This window comes from Rhineura floridana, chromosome 10 (assembly GCF_030035675.1).
Source record: "Rhineura floridana isolate rRhiFlo1 chromosome 10, rRhiFlo1.hap2, whole genome shotgun sequence".
Classification (NCBI taxonomy): domain Eukaryota; kingdom Metazoa; phylum Chordata; class Lepidosauria; order Squamata; family Rhineuridae; genus Rhineura; species Rhineura floridana.
The window spans coordinates 9,339,548-9,358,084 of record NC_084489.1 but is presented as its reverse complement, the minus strand read 5'-3'; the positions used below and the strand labels follow the sequence as shown (position 1 = coordinate 9,358,084).

The 18,537-nt window shown below is 40.4% G+C and overlaps 1 protein-coding gene across 7 annotated transcripts in view; it reads left to right on the top strand.

The window, feature by feature from the left end:
* Window positions 1–18,537, top strand: part of SUGCT (succinyl-CoA:glutarate-CoA transferase) — a 483,400-nt gene that overhangs the window by 255,277 nt on the left and 209,586 nt on the right. The window contains exons 13-14 of one of the 7 annotated variants that reach the window (XR_009758117.1): window positions 6,440–6,546; window positions 8,382–8,560. The exons of the other annotated variants lie outside the window; for them this stretch is intronic. The gene's annotated coding sequence lies outside the window, so the exon portion shown is untranslated. Of the gene's footprint in view, window positions 1–6,439; window positions 6,547–8,381; window positions 8,561–18,537 lie in introns of those variants that run through there. 7 annotated transcript variants of the gene reach the window in all.

Genomic DNA, 18,537 nt, shown 5'->3' with positions numbered 1-18,537 from the left:
GCAAAAATAGCATTTTATATATCCTCTCAAATAATTCTTGAACAGAATTTTTTAAAATTGTACATGCATCTTATGATGCCATTATAACTTTTCTAATTATAAGAAGTCAAACAAGTTTAAATTTTCCTGGGCTTTTGAAATGGGCAGTTTATTTGTCTTTCATAACCTATTTTAAAACCTTCCCAATATGAAGCTTTAATCCTATACTCACTTTTCTGGGAGTAAAGCTGCCATGCTAATCTCACATAACTGGGAGTAAACCTCCTTGAATTCTATAGGACTTACTTTTGAGTAGACATGGTTAGGATTGTGCTGTAAATCAATGGGACTTTTGAGTGTACGTAGCAAAGGATTGTGTTGTAAATCTTTCTCTCCCCCTCCAATTCTATTTTTAAGCAAGTCTTAGATAACACTACTTTTATTTGGTAGGAAAAAAAAATCTGCAATGACCAACTGGTTTTGACAATAAACTATAATATGGGGTTTATGTATTTTTACATCTTCAGTGTGTGTATATATGGAGTCTTTCCAATAATCCTCTGAGGTAGGGTTGCCAATTGGAAACCAAGGCAGCTGACAAGAAAAATCCATTTAAATTTCGATAACCATAAAACAAGTATAAAACAGTCACAAAACAGCTTAAAGTGTTTCTGAATTTTGGGTTGGGTGAGTGACATTCCTTATCACTTGAGGTTGCAGTCCTATTCACACTTCCCTGTTTGAGTAAGCCCCACTGGATACATTGGGAGTTGCTTCTGAGTAAACTTGCATAGGATTACACTATAAATATCTTTATGGGTTGTGTAAATAATAAACATCTTTGACAGTCATGCTTATATACATATTTCTTCATACTATGTCTTGATTTGTATCTGATTTCATACTATGGTTGTACATTATTGTTTCCTCTACATTTTAAGTGTGCCCTGCGTCCTTGGAGTAGTCATGGTTCCCCTCTGTTTTCACCCTGAGAAGTTTAGGCTGAGAGACGGTGAGTAGTCTATGGTCACCCAGTAAACTTTATAGCTCATTTCCATTTTAGAAAATTAATTAAAACTATTTATATGCAGGCAAAGCATATGAAGTAATGCAGATCCACACAATACATTTAACGCACACCCAATTTGCATTTAAAGTGCATGACTTCCCCCAAAGGATCCTGGGAAGTGTAGTTTCCTCTCTGTCAATTATTACTCACTGGAATTGGGTTGGCTGTCAAAATGAGTTTATGTTAGCCCACAGGGTAGAGACTCTTTTTACTCATTTATCAAACCTCTCTTTGCAGTGAAGGATCAAGTCGGTAAAGAAGTTTGAAGCAGCCACTTTAAAAGGCAGGGGCAGGGCATTCTAGGCAGGGGCTTTGATATCGATATCTTTACAGAGGATCCCTAGTCAAGCCTTACCAACAGCACAATTCTAATCATATCTACTCAGATGTAAGTCCTATTGAGTTATTTGGGGCTTAGTCCCTTAGTAAGTGTGTTTACAATTGCAGCTTTTAGGGACATCCATCTTTACTCCTGAGTGCTCCCATCTAACATCTCCAAAACACTAAGCTCCCTTCTTGCTACGGTGGCCTTCTGGTGGCTGGCCTGGCCTGAGGGCAATGAAACCCTTCTTGACAGAAGCAAGTAGACTAGATTAAATGTTCTGTATCCAGGCTCCCTAAGCAGGCGAGAAGGAATGAACTTGTCACTTCAGCTGGACCTTTTTTAGGTAAGATTTCTATCTTAATTTCCAATCAGATAATTTTTTTTGTTTGAATGGTATGCTCCAAGCAACTGTGGTTGATGCTTAATGTATCATGTTTAATGACATAACTAGGGCCCATCCGTGTGACATCATTAGGGCTTGCCCCTGAAATCTCAGGAATTGGGATGCTTCTGACCTGGTAACCAAGCCTGGTGTGCATACTCACCAGGACCAATTTCAGATGCTATTACAGGCCTGGAGCCGACTTGGAACCACAGCCTCCACCTTATTGGCTGGCACTACTGGAACAGGCCTGTTCAAGGAACCCTCCAAGGCAGCTATGCAATCAAGGAAATCATGTAAGATTTTAGGCTGACTTTCCTTTTTGTTCCTTTTATCCTTGTCCAACCTAGCCTTTTTCTTGGCATCCACATTCTGCTGCTTATTATGCCTCTCAAGAGACTCTAAATGAGCAAGGGCTGTAGCAAGATCTGCACCATCATCATCTGGATCAGGGAGTGGGGGCACTTAGTAGGGAGCTTGGAGACTTTCCCTTTAATATTGGCCCCATCTCTACCTTAGGAGGCATGGTCTACTAAATCAACTGTCAAGCAGTATAAAATTGGTGGTGTAAACACCAACTCCTGGCTGTACCACCGTAACATTAGGCCTATATAGTCTTCCTTAATCAGACAGAAAGGCCAAGCCAGCTAGGCCAGGCAATAAGCCATACTGGTCAGATGGGCCTGAACATATCTGTGGGGAAGTGAACACTAACTCCACAAAGACATTTGGGTGTAGGGGAAAAGAAAATGTTTAAGACAGCAGATGATCCAGAGCCCCCAAGGAGGAACTTCTCCCCACAAATGGGCCAACAACTTAGTCCCATGTGACCATGAACCTGAGGCACTGCTCTCTAGGCCCCAGAACAAGGCCACGGACCCCTTTTCCAACCGAAACAGCAAATGGACCAGGCTGCTTCTGATGCACAAAGCATGGGAAGAATTAAAAGAAAGGCTGGGCTCAGCTAAACACAGTGGGCGCAAAACACTGGCGGGAAGAGAAAAGGCAGCCTTCCAAAACAGAAAGCAGAAACCAAAGTTCAGGCCCTCAACAGGGCCTTCTGTTCAGAAGGAAGCTCCTGAATAGGCTGCAGCTGTTGCTCCTACACTGCCACTTGCTGCTGGCATTTGGACTGGGCTTTTCCCCACTGCTGAGCCTCACACCGCCACTAGGTCATGTTAGGCGTCAAGGTAGGCCCGCCATACTTCTCCATCTTCTGAGCCCTCTGGAGCTCACTGAGCCTGGCAGCTGTTCAGGAAATCTCACAAAAGTATATAAAAGTTTCAGCCAATCTTCATGTTTATATCCCATGAGGAGACCTTGTTGTTTGTGTAGGTCTACATTATATGAATCTACTAGATTTCTTTTAGGAAACTTCTAAGCATGTCTGCTGTTCTGAATTTTTAAAATATATTGTTGCCATTTTGAACTGCTGGCATTGTTGCATAGGAACAAAAAAGTTTTTAAAAATTGTCCTTTCCTGGCAAACCCAACTCCACCCCCTTCCCTTAGATTTTTTTTAAAAAACCACAGCTAAGAATGATTACAAAAGGAAGCACACAATTCAGATAATCTCTTTGCTATATCTAAGATTAACATGGATGCAGATGTTTCAATTTATAGTTTGATCTTGCATAATATATATGTTCAACAAAATCCTGTTTTGCATTGCTCCCTATAAACACTGAAGTCTCATAAAAGCATATTGGCTTTTGTGCCATCTCCTTAAGTTGAAGGCTTTTGAATCAGTGCTGTGAGAGGATGTTTTTTGATTTTAACAAGATCCTAAATTAACTCTTTGGGACACAGATGTGTGTATGTGTGTGTTTGCAAATCCATATGTACTTTCAATTTTTGAAGCTGCTGAAGAACAGAGGGAGGAAATTATTCAAGAGCTTTCTTTCTTTCTTTCTTTCTTCTTTCTTTCTTTCTTTCTTTCTTTCTTTCAACTTGAAATTATTCAGCACCATTGATTACTGCTTATTTCCTCGCCATGCTCGTAAATTTTATGCATCCAAGATAATATATGTGAAATTATAGAAATTGTGTTTGCTGCTGCTTCGTTTTAGAATCTAGGCATGTTTTTGTTAGCCCTACCTCATCCTGGCTGTCAATGTAAATGGCTTAATACCTGTATGAAGCGCGTTATGTTGACTTCATAAGGCCTTTTAAACAAACAAAAAATGGCCTGCACATGTAGTGGGAAGCTGCACTTGGATGTGTCTCTATGGCATATGTACAAAGTTTCCAAATATGGTGAAACTGACAAAAATTGAGTTGTATTTATTGCTAAGAATTTATTCTGAACCGGAGTAATTGTGAACTGAGTAACGTTTTGTTAGTGTTTGAACCATGTATCTCATATTATTGCTAACTCCATTGTATGGCTGTCAGCAGCACATCAGTGAGGCCACTCATCTTGTAGTGCCTAATTTCTGAATCTTTCACGAACACCTCTTGCCACCTACTACTAGATTAACTGCAAAATATGACCTAGATCAGATCTGTGCCTTGCTAAATAATGAGAACAAAATAATTGCTGCCTGGGTGACTCTTTTTGCAATTGCCTCAATGAAGCTTTGGAAAACTTTCTGTCTGGACAAATGTTGTGGATTGCATATGGTTGACCTCAGTAGGATATATTTATATGCTTGAATATTGTGTAACTCACTGATATTTTATTTTAGCCATTTGAAAAAAAAAGTTCTTTGGTTAAACAAGTAGATTGACTGAAAATAAAATGGGTGATAGCCATGTCCAAGCTGCATGAGACACACTTCCTCTGTCTGCTCATGGTCTATACTTGTAATCTGTCATCTGTAACCAGCCTTTTAAAGACTCACTTCTTGAGTTTATGAATTAGGATTAGGGTTATTTTTTATACTTTTTTTGTCAGAAAATGGGATTAAAAAGTTTAATAGGGAAAACACAGCACAAAAAGTCTTGTGACTGTGACAACACTCCAAACAAGCCAAGCAACACAGAAGTGCAGGTGTGTAGAAGCTCTGTGTTCACATGCTTGTACCAGCCATGGATGGGGGAGGGGATTTGGGTTGGCTGCAATCCCAAAACACACTTACTAGCCCTATTGTGCACACTAAGATTGCTTACGTTACTACAGTAATTTACTTACATTACTACATTACTTGATTTGATTTATTAAACATTTGTATATCACTTTATACTGAAAAAAACCTTTAAGCGATATACAAAAAACATTAAACAATACACAATATCAAGACAGTAACAGTACAGCACACATTGACACCCAGATTGAATAACTGTAACAACATTATAAAAACTGCCCTATGCCCAGAAGAATAAAAGCGCCACTCCCCACCTCCAGTAAACATGTTTAAGATTCTATGGCACATTCAGGATAATCTATGGCTGTGACAAAATGGAAGGAGGGGGAAATGTAGCAGCAATGAAGAACTTACAATGCAAGCTGTATGTACTTGTAATGTTTTAATAGTACTGACTGACACCTTTCCTTAAATACAGCAATTCATGGGCAGCTCAAAATGGAAAGGTATGAGTTAGGTGCTATACTTGTTTACCTCTCCATCTGTTTTCTTAGTTGCTGTGTTCCAAAGTCTGTTTCTTTTTTGTTCTTGAATGCTCTAGTGTCTAAGAATCCCTTTAGTGTTCTTGCTATTCTTGTAATTGATAGAACAGTCACATTTGCTAGAATACACCTAAGGGGCTTTTTGAATTGACGTCATGTTGCAGCACTCAGGCAGCATTTTGAATGTAAGCCAGTGATAGCTTTGAATAATTTGGTATTGGCTAATGAGCTCTGCAGACATCTCAGATATTGTTTTCAGTCTATAAGCAGATAGATCTTTAATCTAGTATATTTTCCTCTTAACTAGCCTGATGTACAGTATACAATTTCATCCTTTTTTGAACAATGTATTTCCAAAATGATTTGGATTTGGATTTTGCAACAAAAAGGTTTTGCTGACTTTCTGTTAGTGATGGTGATTACTGCCTACATTCTTCTTTTACAAGCAAATTATAACAAGCCAGGCATCACTTTTATTTCCGTATTCTCATTTTCATGTGCTTTGTGGTCTGTTTAGCTCCCTCTAAAAGAGACAAAGGGGTTGTTAAATGGATTACCCTCAGAGGTCATTTTTTCTCTCCTGGTAACTACAATCTAAGCAGACTATGCTCTGGTTTTATAATCCATGATGCTACACACAGGTTTCCTGCCAAGCAGTAATCTGATTTACAGTGTAATTCTAAATGTGTATCTTCAGAAGTCAGTCCTGTAGAATTCAGTGGGGCTTACTCCCAGCACAAGTGGATATAGGACTGCAGCTTCAGACAATGCCTCTAGTTTGTATAAATTAAGTAGAACTTTGTAAAAAAATCAGTGATCCCGTGAATAGTATCATAAATCCCTCTGTGTGTGTGTGTGTGTGTGTGTGTGTGTGTGTGTAAAAACCCCCAAATGTTTTGCAAAATCCTCTTATTATTTATTGCCCTCTGGATGAAACGTAGAGTCCTTCACAAGAGATTTGATGTGCAGAAGGAGGCTCCAGTCTTTCTGGTCAATGTCATTCATGCATATTCATGGAATTGGCATTATTGATCTTGCCTCCCCTGCGTCTTACCAGCTGGCTCATGTTTCTCCTCACCATCTGCATCTGAGCCTCTCTCCTCTGTGTTCTGTAAGGACGCCCATCCTGGAATGTGTGGCAATTAAAGCTGCTCATAGTGAACAGATGCTGGAGTGTGGTCCAGTATAGTATGGGATTCCATCAGTCATCATCTGGAAGAGAGGTGAGCAGTTAAAACACTTTCAAGATCCCCCTTAATAGTCTGAGCAACAGAAGCACAAGTAATGGAGAATTTTTATATATCCACACATATAAACATATGTTATTATGTTAGAAGGTATAGATTTATATAATATAATCACAAGGAACTAAGCAAAGAAGGCCCTCAGGCCTTGGGACCCCGAAATCCAGCCTCATACAGAAGTGAATTCAGCTTGAACTTCTCGACCCATGAGTTGAAGCAAGCAGGCGTGTGTATATGATTAACTTTTGAGTAATGATGTATTGCTTATGAGCAAGCACGCATATGCTAAGAATGTAACAAGTACTGGATGTACATGGTTAGATCTTCCCATGGTAAAGATGGACTTTGATAAATGAGTATATTGTTTATGAGCAAATAAGCATAACTGTCTGATCCTGAGAAACTGATTTTTTAGTGATTCTTGGTCTCATATGCTGTAAAGCAATGACCCCATCTGGGGAAAAACTTTACAACATAACCCAAGTGAGAATGAGATAAAACTTTGAGGTTATACTGATTTTTAATAATATGGGTTTTTTAATTTCACTTTGATAAACAGAATACAACATTGTAAGTGTGTTTTCATGGTAAAAAGGCATTCTGAGGTAGCTTGCCTTTTTTATCCCTCTGGGGCTGAAAGTCACTGGTTGGCCAGAATCACCCAGTGCTTCCTCTAGACTGGATGGTCTTCAGTGTAGCCCAGTGTTTTAAATATAATCCTCTCTCATAAGCTATGTATTTGATAAGCTAGGAATGGGATTTCTAAGAAAATATAAGAAATAAGAACCCCTATAAGAACCTCTATTAAAACCTGTGGTGCTCATGAACTTCCAGTCATCCTAAAGTTAGCCAAACTCAACCTGGCATCGTGGTATTGCTTAAGGAACATGTTGTAATGTCCTCAGGTGTCCCTGGGTCAGTTTGGCTGACCAGGAGCCATGAAAGTACATGTGAAGGCCCACTCACAATAAGTAGAATAAAGTGTATGGTAGAAACTGTTCTCATCTGGCCTAAAACCATTAATAAAGGGAGACAGCAAAACAGTGGTAACATCGGTCAAGGAGACAGTGGAATATTGGAAATATTAGTCAAGGGGACAGATTGACATTAGTCAAAAAAGACTGCCGAGCAATGGGATGGGAGGTGTTTGCAAATTATGAATATACATGTAGTTTTAATAAGGTTATCTGATTGGTTTGAAATATTGCAGGAGGGAGGAACTGTTACGTTATGTGGGAAGGAATTTATGGGATTAGTAAACGAATGTCACGTGTATTCAGTGCTATACAAAAAATCCATGCAGACTGTACTTCAGTGCAGTCCTCTCCAGACTCTCTGGGAGGCTGACCCTACATATGCTAGTAAAGAATAAAGGGCTACCTTTTTGCTTCAAGCCTGTGTCCTCAAATTTCTTCAGGGACCCCCAGTAAAAGATCCCATAGGAGAAAATTCTCCATCACAAGAACTAAAAACCACAAAACACAGAACAAGGATCAAAAGGGGAAGTTCAAAATGAAGGGCTAACTTGGTTATAAAAACTACAAAATTCCGTGTTTTAGCTTAATAACCATATTTTAGTGGCCGGGAGCAGCAATGAATGCTTTAGCATTTTGATTGGTTTGAAACCCCACCCACTCAATCTGCATAAGTGATTGCTCAGTGAAAACATACATTAAATGTATTCCATTGCTTTAAAAAACTGTTTAAAATTGTTTCCAACCTGTTCCAATATACATGTTTTTATATAGACTCCAAGAGGTTAACACATTGCCTAAATGAAGCACATACATTTACATTTCTTGCTGTTTTTTCAGGAACTGAAGAATGAACTTGGTTTATCTTATTAGAATGGGAATTACAATTACATCTAGGAGCCCTACCATTTGCCAGAGTGAGATGGCTACCTCAGGCAGCTGATTCAGGGCGTCATGAAAGAGAAGCAAAATGTTCCTTCTTGTTGTCATCATCATCATCCATCACTATTATTATTATCATTCCCAAGGTGAGGTGCTTGTAGAATTTTCTGTCTCAGGTGCCTAAATAACTTAGCTGTCCTTACTTGGACACCTTGACTTGGATGGAGATTCAATTTGTTCTTCTGCTCCAGACAGGAAAATATCTCATGCTGGCCCTGATGGGACTAAACTCTAGTTTCTGAATTGGTTAAGGTACTGGTCCCACACCACAAACAGCTCTTCTGGAGTTTGTGTTTACCACAAAATGAAGGGATGCCTTGAATGGAAAATCTCTAGTTTAAAACAATCTACTTAGTCCAGCACTGTACAGAACATGGAAGAGCTACAGCCCAAGCTGTAGGCCAGTGACTGATGTGTTGAAGTAAATATCATTACTAGATCTGATGCTTAAGAGGAAACTCTGCTCTCCAGATTCACTCCCTTCCTTACGCACCTGGCCAGTTGTGCAACGCTGACCAATGAACAGCTGCTAACAATGAGGAAATTGTGCTTTGTAAAAAGTAGTTCAGGATCCCTTGGCTACTCTCTTGGGAAGCTTTGAAACAGGAGGGACTTCTTACTTGCCAGGATGGTTTTTTTCCCACTTGAAATTATTGTCTCTGAGTTTAATTAAACACTTTTATCTCCTCTTTTTTATATAGCTTTATGGGGATGGTTTCTTTAAAGGGATTATTTTCCCTTCCCCCTGCATACATCTGGGAGTATTGGATGTTTTATAATATACAAATATTTGTAGAACTATTTGTAGCCTGATCATTTTTCCATGCTTAGGTGTAATGCAAACTGTGCGCACATGAACAATTTGTTCAGGTGTATGCTTTTCTAGGAAATGTGATTTTTAAAATGTCTGTTCATTTACACTCACTGAATGCTCTTCTACAAACATCTTGCAATACTTTACAAAAAATGTGAAAAATTAAACCAAACAGGATATGAGAATGCAGTGCCAAAGGAATGAGCCCTTAGGCGTGATCAAAATTTAGCTAATAACATAAAGAGCCTAATTCATGAAAGGAACTGCTAAGCCGCAATCCACAAACTGCTTAAAAATCAAAATGTCCTGAAGTACTCTAATCGACTTCATTGGAATCACCTAGAACCTTTTTTGGTCTAAAATGGTTTCTAGATTGCAGCCTTTGCTATTATAAATTCAAAATCCACCTTTTAGCCGTCACAATCTGATTTAAACATGCGGCAGAGATTACAAGCAACCCCCCTCCAAAAGAACCCCTCCATTTGAGGATGAGACTTGATTAATGTTATTTCTAAGAACAATTTTACTGTAGATCCTTCATTTCTCTCAGTTTTGTTTTGATTTTAAAATGTTTCATTTTTTCCAAAATAAAAACCTTCATAAACACATAATGATAGATTACAGTAATGTAAATGTACGCGAGCAATCATATCGATTCTTGTAGCAATATATAATAAATATAAACCAATATCTACTAAATGTAAATGAAAACCATTTTTCGGATAGATTTATTTTGTCTTACTCTTACATAATTGTCTAGTTTGATCTGGTAGCATAGTTGATAAATCCTATGTTCATACTACCTTTTATTGTATCTTGTTTGCCCTCCAATATTTAACATACAATATGCTTGTCTAGATAATCTGAAAATATTTATGTTCCTGTGCTTTGCCCTGTTTAGATGTTATGTTAAGCCATAGTTTAGTGTGATGAGAATGAGCTAATGCAAGACTTGGGCTCACACTCTTCCCTTCCCCGCTTATTCTCCAGTGCAGGTATATTAATCACAATTTATCAGGTTATTCAGCCCCAGCAAGCTGGTTTTGAATAACTGGCTAATGTTAACTATTGTTTGCTTAAAACAAACCATGCGTTACAATGCTGGCATGTTTGATCAGACCATAGTTAACATTAACCACATTTTAGGGCTTGTTAACTGTAGTTAATTGAAGTAAGAATCAAAAGCATCTGATCTTCTTATGGCTGTGTTGGTTGGGAGCAGCACTGTGCAAGCCAAGGCTCACTGTGGCTTGTTTTTGTTGTGCTAAACTATGGTTTAGTGTGATTTTCGAATGTGGATTTTGTGTGCAATTATAATTAATTAATGCAGTTAGGCATTATAAATAAAAGAACGTTTCTGCATCTGGTCCACATTTCTAACATAGAAGTTTGTAAGATTATAGTCATTTTATGAAGTCTGTTAGGATTAATATGCTATCTAGCCATTGATTTCCCCATATATTAGTACACAGTGAAACGTTTTTGCTACATTTGTATATACATACCAATTTGTCAAAGGGAATTGGCTCTCCCAGGTGCTGATATTCATAACTGAACAAATGTTATACATTTTTGACAACATAGTAACAATTAACTTATTAAAAGATGCTAGGTGACATAGTTACTGTATAGTGAAAAGGTTCTCCATAATGTAATTCATAGGAACATAGGAAGCTGCCTTACACTGAGTCAGAACATTGGTCCATATAGTTCAGTACTGCCTACACTGAGTGGCAGCAGCTCTACAGGGTTCCAGGCAGGAGTCTGTCCCAGCCCTACCTGGAGATGCTGGGGATTGAACATGGGACCTTTTGCATGCAAGGCAGATGCTCTGCCACTGAGCTACAGCCTTCTCCCAAATTCCTCATGTGAGTTGGAACTTAGATCAAATCAAATCAGGCCCGATAAAAGCAAACTGAAACACCAAAATCATACAATTTCCGACAGACCAAGTTAAAATCTATAGTAGTTGCATAAACTAAAGTCAGGAACAAACCAAGATACAATTCCCACCCTACTGACGGACCAAGCGGACTCTGTCAGCGATGGGCCTTTGCAGCCATGCTGGGAGAAGTCTTGGTGTGGCTTCAAAGCCCCTGGCAGTGGCATGACCATGCACAGTGCATCACACAGAGGGTGGGGCAGGGTGGCTATTTAAGCCTCACTCCGCCCTAGCCCGGCCTCTTTCAGCTAATTTGTTTAATTTGGATTTGGGTGGTTCATTGCCCGACCAGGTAGTTTAATACTGTAAATAGCTTAATTTGGTCACATTTGGCAGATACGTGTGGGAATTTCACAGGGTAGGGTTTGGTGAGCGCACTTAGGCACCCTTTAAGGTGAAAGGTATGATCTGAGGCTTGCCTTCCGAGTTGGTGAGGCCTGTTGGCAGGATAAGGTTCACCTTTGGGGCTAACCTGTAACACCCACTCAGAGTTGTCAGGCCCTGGGAGGGGGTGGAGCAGGAAGGCCTCCCTAACCACCTCGCAGGGCTGGGGCTCGGAGAAAGGGATTGGGCTTGGACCACCCCCTTTTCCATGGAAAGATGTCCTCTCCCGATTGGTTAAGAGTTCTGTCCTGCACTTTTATCTGCAGATCATTTTTATACAATCAATCACTTACTTTGCTTTCTTTAAATAAACATGGCCCTTGATTTACCAACACTTCATCTTGCCTTGCCTCTTCATTTTCTGACTATGGCTGCAATTAACAAGATCTTTTTACAGGTCTCTGCAGCAGAAAAGAGAAAACTAGTATAATTTGTTTGTGTCAGCCAATAAGTAGGCTGAATACCATTCAAAAGTCTTTCCTGGTCATTTTAATAGGATGAAACGAAATAATTTATTTTGATAATCTCTGTGAAAGTTACATAGAAAACTGTATTAATGTTTCTATTGCTCCAACCCTGCAAGGATAGAGTGGTTCATTATATGTACCCCCAAAAATGGCATCCATACAACAGAAGGAAAGCAGTTAAATCTAGCCTTAGAAAAGATCAGTCAATATTTGGGAACAGTCAGATTATTCAAATAATTGTTATGACCCTTAGAAAATCTAGATTATATCAGAGCTTGGAAGATTACTTTTAAAAAGTAATAAATTACAATTACAATTACTTGGCCCAAAAAGTAGTAATTACCGTTACAATTACAATTGCTCTGAAAGTAACTGATTACTTTGCTTTTTCTCAAAAGTAATCACTACAATTACATTTCAGTTACTTTTTTAAAAAAACTCCTACAAGGTGCTGGCCTTGGCTGCTGCACATCTAAGAAGCCTAAAACAATATTAAAAATAAACACACACACACAGGGGGTAGTAGAATAAAAAATTTTATCCATAAGATTAACATAATGGCATAACAGAATCTCACATCCCCCCAAGCAAGGAAGATACCCCAACTCTTGAAATCAAATGTTACACTTGAAATGCTTTTATAATATGTTTCTGTTATGTCTGAAAAGAACAAGATGCTCAAAGAGCATGTCAGACAAGGAATGTCTTTTTACAGTCATTACGTTGCCACCAGTACTGAACAGGCGTTCTACTGCGGCGCTTGAAGGCATGCCTGTGTCGTGCTGCAAAAAACACCGCAGCACACGTGGAAAGCCATGGAGTGATGACACTTCCCTGCTGGGAGACCTCAGGTACCTCACCAGTTCCTCCTCAGCAGTGTCCACTGCTGACTTCTTGCCCTGGGGCAGAAAGTTAAAGAAGTCATCTTCTAAGTCATCTCCTTCCTGGTCTTTATCTGAAGACTGATCACTGTCCTCATTAAGTACACCCATCTTTATTTCAGCTTTCAACAAGGCTTCCATTGTGTATCTAAGAAAGAGAGAGGATATGTTAACACATATATGTTAGGAAACCATCATCTGCTCTTCATTTCCTGATGCTTGTCATGTCCCCTGGTTCAGGGTCCAGCCTGAGCCTGTGGATGATGACATGGAAGGTAGGAAGGTGACCAAGTCACCACACTCATGGGGCAGCACAGCAGACCCTTAAGGATTACCTGCAGCAACCCAAGGTTGTGATGAGGAGCCCCAGGAAGAAAAGGCCCAGCCCCTGCCTACCACCTTAAGCCCTCTGATGCCTCCCTTGAGACAACATTTCCCTTGGAGTAATCCACCCAAAGGGCTTCCCTAATGTTCTTACTTGTTGGTATGGGTGGTGGCCTGACACGATTCCAGCCAATCTAGTTTGAAGCGAGGGTGTAGGCAGGCTGCCAGAAGAAGCCTCTTGTCCTCCCAGATAGCTGCAAACCGCTTTCTTAGGGCTTCGCGCACACCTCTCAGCAGCTGAAAACAGTATGCGTACCTCTCAGGTTTGTTTTCCAGTCCTTCTAACTTGCGGTCCAGATTGCAGAGTGTTGGTAGCAAATACCCCATGAACATGCCGTTCTCCTGTTGCAGGATATCTAGGGACTGGGCTAGTGGCTCCATAATCTCTGTGTATTCTTGTACCACTTCAATCTCAGCAGCTGTGATCCTGGACAAGGAGCAGCGGTCCATTATGGCATGCATTTTTAGTGGCACAGTTGACAGGAGCTCATGTAGTTGCTTCAACGCATCAAAGGTGGAATTCCACCTGGACTTATTCGGTACCTTCAGATACACACCATATTGCGCATGGATATACTCAGCAATCTGTGCTGACTGGTTCTGCTTGGACCACAACTTGCTGCACTTTCCCATCAAGGAACGAAACTGTTTCTTGAAAGGACCAAGAAGACTACTTTTGGAGGAGTCAGAAAGCATGGCCTCTATGTCTTGTGTTGCCACAAGGTTGAGGGTGTGGCTAGCACATCTCTGGTGTGGTGGTAAAACAAAATCCTCTCCTGAGTCTGCAGCTTCTTCCTCTGCCTCAGGCCCTGTGTCCAGGATCTCACAGATAGGCACAAACTCCACCTCAGCCTCCTCCTCCTCCTGGTTATCACCATCATCGTCACTGGTGCCTGCAGCTTCCACTGGTTCTTTGGTCATGAAAACTCTGAACGCTTTCACAAAGTTGGAGCCATTGTCTGTAGTAGTGCACATAACTTTGTTGTGGATCCTGTACTGCACATGTACATCATGTGCTTTTGAAAGGACATCGTACGTATGGCGCCCCTTCAGACGCTTACAAGCCAAGGCCCCGACCTCACGTTTCAGGGTAGTTGGGTTGATCCAGTGGGCTGTTACCCCAAAGTAACTCTTCTTGACATTGGTCCAACAATCTGCAGTGGTTGCTATATATGCCACAGCACCCATTCGGTTTGCAAGAGTTGCTCTCATGTGGCATGCTCTCTTCTCAATTCTGTCTCTCAGAGTCTTGGCACATATGATGGTGAGATCTTTGGGGAGTCCAATGCGAACCAGATTAATGAATGATGGTTTGTCCACAGTCTGAAGTGGTAATGTCTCCTCTACAATGAAATCAATGATTCTCCTGTCGAGATTGCTCTGGGTGACAGGCTCCCTGCCAGATCCCCACCTCTCAAGGGTTGTCTGCTGCTGCTTCAGCATTTTGGGAGGAGGGGTGTCATGCATTGGTTCAGGAAGGCCACGTCTCCTTGCCTTTATTGCTTCTTCAATTGCTCTCAGCTTCTCAGGGTGTGCCCTCTGAGGAAGAAGAACAAAGCATGAATCCAAGAAAAAATGGAAGAGGAACTTCACAATTTAAACATAAATAGACAATGGACACTCTTTGAGGACCAGCATGACAAAGGCTTACCTCAAAATGTTTCTTCACATTGGATGAGGAGGAAACAGCTGATCTCAGATTTTTGATCCTTGGAAGGCAGTAATTGCATCGTACAACAACATTTTTCCCACTCTGGCTCACAAATGTACAAGCTTTCTCAAAGCCAAACCATGGTACTTGCTGTTCTGCAGATGTGGCTGTGGGCAACTGGCACTACTTCATGCCCTCCTCCTCCTCGTGCACAGGGCCTCCTTTCTGAACCTCACTTTCTAGTTTTGCCTCCTCAGGATCAACAAGCTGTGACTCAAGTGGCCACACTAACTGACTGCTGCTCTCAGCAGCAAAACCTGCAACAGGCGTCACTGTAATAAACAAGAGATAATGCTCCTATATGGGTGAACTTCAGCTGTGATGTGCCCCCATCTCTTCCCCATGCTGCAAGATGCCCCAGTCAGAGTGGAAGTAAGCAGGTCGATAGCACAATTAAAAGAGATCCTATTTGCATCATTTTTGCTCACTGAATAACCCTGCCTGGGCCAGTCTAACCTACTATCTCACAGGGTTGTTGTGAAAACAAAATGAGACTAGGGTTCAAATCCCCACATAGCCATGAAGCTCACTGGGTGACCTTGGGCCAGTCACTGCCTCTCAGCCTCATGAAAACCCTATTCATAGGGTCACCATAAGTTGGAATCAACTTGAAGGCGGTACATATATTTTTTATTTTGAATATGATGATTATAATAATAAATATGCAGCATTTCAAATTAATTCTGTATGAGAAGCATTCCATGCCAAGCTTGGAAAACCAAGGATGAGGTATAAAATGTAGACAAAAATACTTTTGACAAAATGCCATTTATCTTTTATATCTATATCTATAATTAGCAATACAGCTGAATGATGTATGTAAAGTATTTTTTCTTTCCCTTTTCTTTTTTATTAATATTTTAGTACTACTGCTAAAGTTCTGATGAAAGAATAAAGCATTCATTAGCCAAATTCAAATGATTAGAACACATCACATAAATTCCACTGAAGTTGGCGTTTTTGCCATAGAAAATGAAAAAAACATATAACCTATGATAGCCCAATAGACAATCAGAACTAATATAAAACCCTATTGCTTCTCATTTGCAAATCTTGCAAGATCTAAGGTAACTCTAGATCATGTGAGTTCAGGTGATGCATGTTATGTACATTTGTATAGATATTAGCAGAGATTGTCAACAGTCTATCTCTCTCTGGGACTGGGAATCTCTTTCTCACAGAACATGAGTTTGAGAGCTGGGGGACTGAGAGGAGGAGCTACAAGGACCCTACTTCTCACCTCATCTCTGCCAAGAACAAAAAAATCAGCCTTAAGCCATTTATTATACGCCTAATGATTTTTTATTTTTATTATTATTATTATTATTACTGAGACAGTTTTTGTCCCGCATACAATTCAGCCTTGTGATTAAACAGGACAAAAATACAAATAAAAAGAAAGATGGAGTTCAAATAAATATACAATAAAAAGCTAGCCGACATCTTAAAAGGCAGGAGTGCTCTGTCTGGATAAATACAGCACACAGGTATACATGGGAACAAGGGGGAGTGTTCAAAAGGGGGGGGAAGGAAGAGAAGTAGTAGGCCGGAGTTTCGGAAGTGCCTTGTGATTGATGGAGGGGGCGGCAGAGGCAAGGAGAGGCAGTGGGGGGGCAGAATGGTGCCGCAGGGGGGCGGTGGGGCAGAATGGTTCCGCAGGGGGCGCTCATACACACACACACACACACGCACACACACACTCACACACACAAATCATCGTCACTCACCTCCAGAGCTCTTCGCCATTCTGCTGCTGCCTTCTCCTCCGTTGTCCTTGCCCTGGCTTTTTCCTCCGGCGTCCATTTTGTCCTCACAGACGCTAGCAGGCCCTGCCTATTCACCTCTTCCCTCGTGCCTCCTAACACAGATCACGAGGGAAGAGAGAGTCTGCGCAGAGGTCCAATCAGTGTGAGGCACATGTCTTGTGTTAACCAATCACAGCCAGGAGCTGTCTTCCCCTTGTTCCCGCCCCCAAGTAACGTGCAACCTAATGTGGAAACGTTAAAGTTGCAGCTGAAAAGTAGGGAAATTACTAGTCGTTCCGTTACTTGCCAAATGTAATGGAATTACCCACTCGTTATTTAAAATTGTAACGAATTACAAGTAACTCATTAAAAATAACGAGTTAATTCCAAGCTCTGGATTATATATCACTTCAGTTAGTTTAATTTAGCTGAGCTAATTCTTTTTCTATATTTATTCCATATCTTCAGCAGACTATCACACGGTTTTTACCACATGTACGATGGGGGAAATTTTATATACAAACCAAAAACAAAAACATTCCTTTATAAAGCTATAAAGGTTTATAATATTTTAATAAGTTTAGTAGCCAGCCAGAATCCTTTTCTCTTTAGAGCTGTCTTTTTCTCTCTGTGCTGGAATGTTTGGCACAGCTTCAACTCTAATAGATAAGATAACATAGAACACTGTGCTGAACATCTCGGTATCTCTAAGACGTAGAAAGAATTGCAGTAGCTAAAATGCTTAGCTCAGCTGGAGCGTTTAGCTCACTGTGAAATTGTATTTTCATGTGAAGTACTGAACATTGCCAAATTCACTAGAACATAATGGAGAAAGTACAGTACCTATGCAAGTACCTACACAATGCCTATGCAAATACCTGTGCAATACTGTAATGCCTGTGTCATCCTGTGTCATACTGATGTGTTATCTCCTGATTGGTAGATGCTGAAGTCTTTGTCCTGAAATGTATAAAAACCCAATGCAACCAGTTCCATGTTGCAGTTATCCACTCACTAGGAGGGAGACTGACCAAGCATATGCTTGTCATCCAAAAAAGGCCTACATTTTTGCTGCAAACCTGTGTTCTTCGGTTTTACTCAAGGACCCCCAGTCCAATGAACTACAAAATTCCCCCTCATGTGTTCTTTTGATACTTTGGGCCAGGCCATTGTAAGGTTCTCAATTTAACCTCACTTAAGTCTTGCTTTATTTCTAAATCAAACATTTCAATTAAGCAAGCCATTCTTGTGCCCATTATAAACAGTTTTCCTGACAGTCTTATATTCAGAAGGGTAGTCATCCAGGGGCTTGGGGGGTCTTAGAACCTTTCCTTCATGGGGAGCAGGGTCCCTATGTCTCCAGCATCCTACATCTCTCACAATCTTAACTATAGATTTGTTTCCACAGAGTGACCATTCTAACCTGACTAGATATGCTTTTTAAATGTTTGTCATTATTTTTAAATGTCTACCTGACTAAAACATCATTTTGTAAAGTTTGTGATAATAATTTCATATGCCTTTTGTTTCTTGGTTTACACCAGGGGTGGGAACTTTTGGTCCTTCAGATGTTGCTGAAGTACAAATCCCATCAATACTAGCAACCGTGGCCAATGGCCAAGAATGATGAAAGTCATAGTTGTGGAGGGCAAAGTTTCCCCACATTTGGTTTATACCTGGGGTATAGCGATGGGAGGGGCAAATGATGGCATTGTCTCTCCAAATG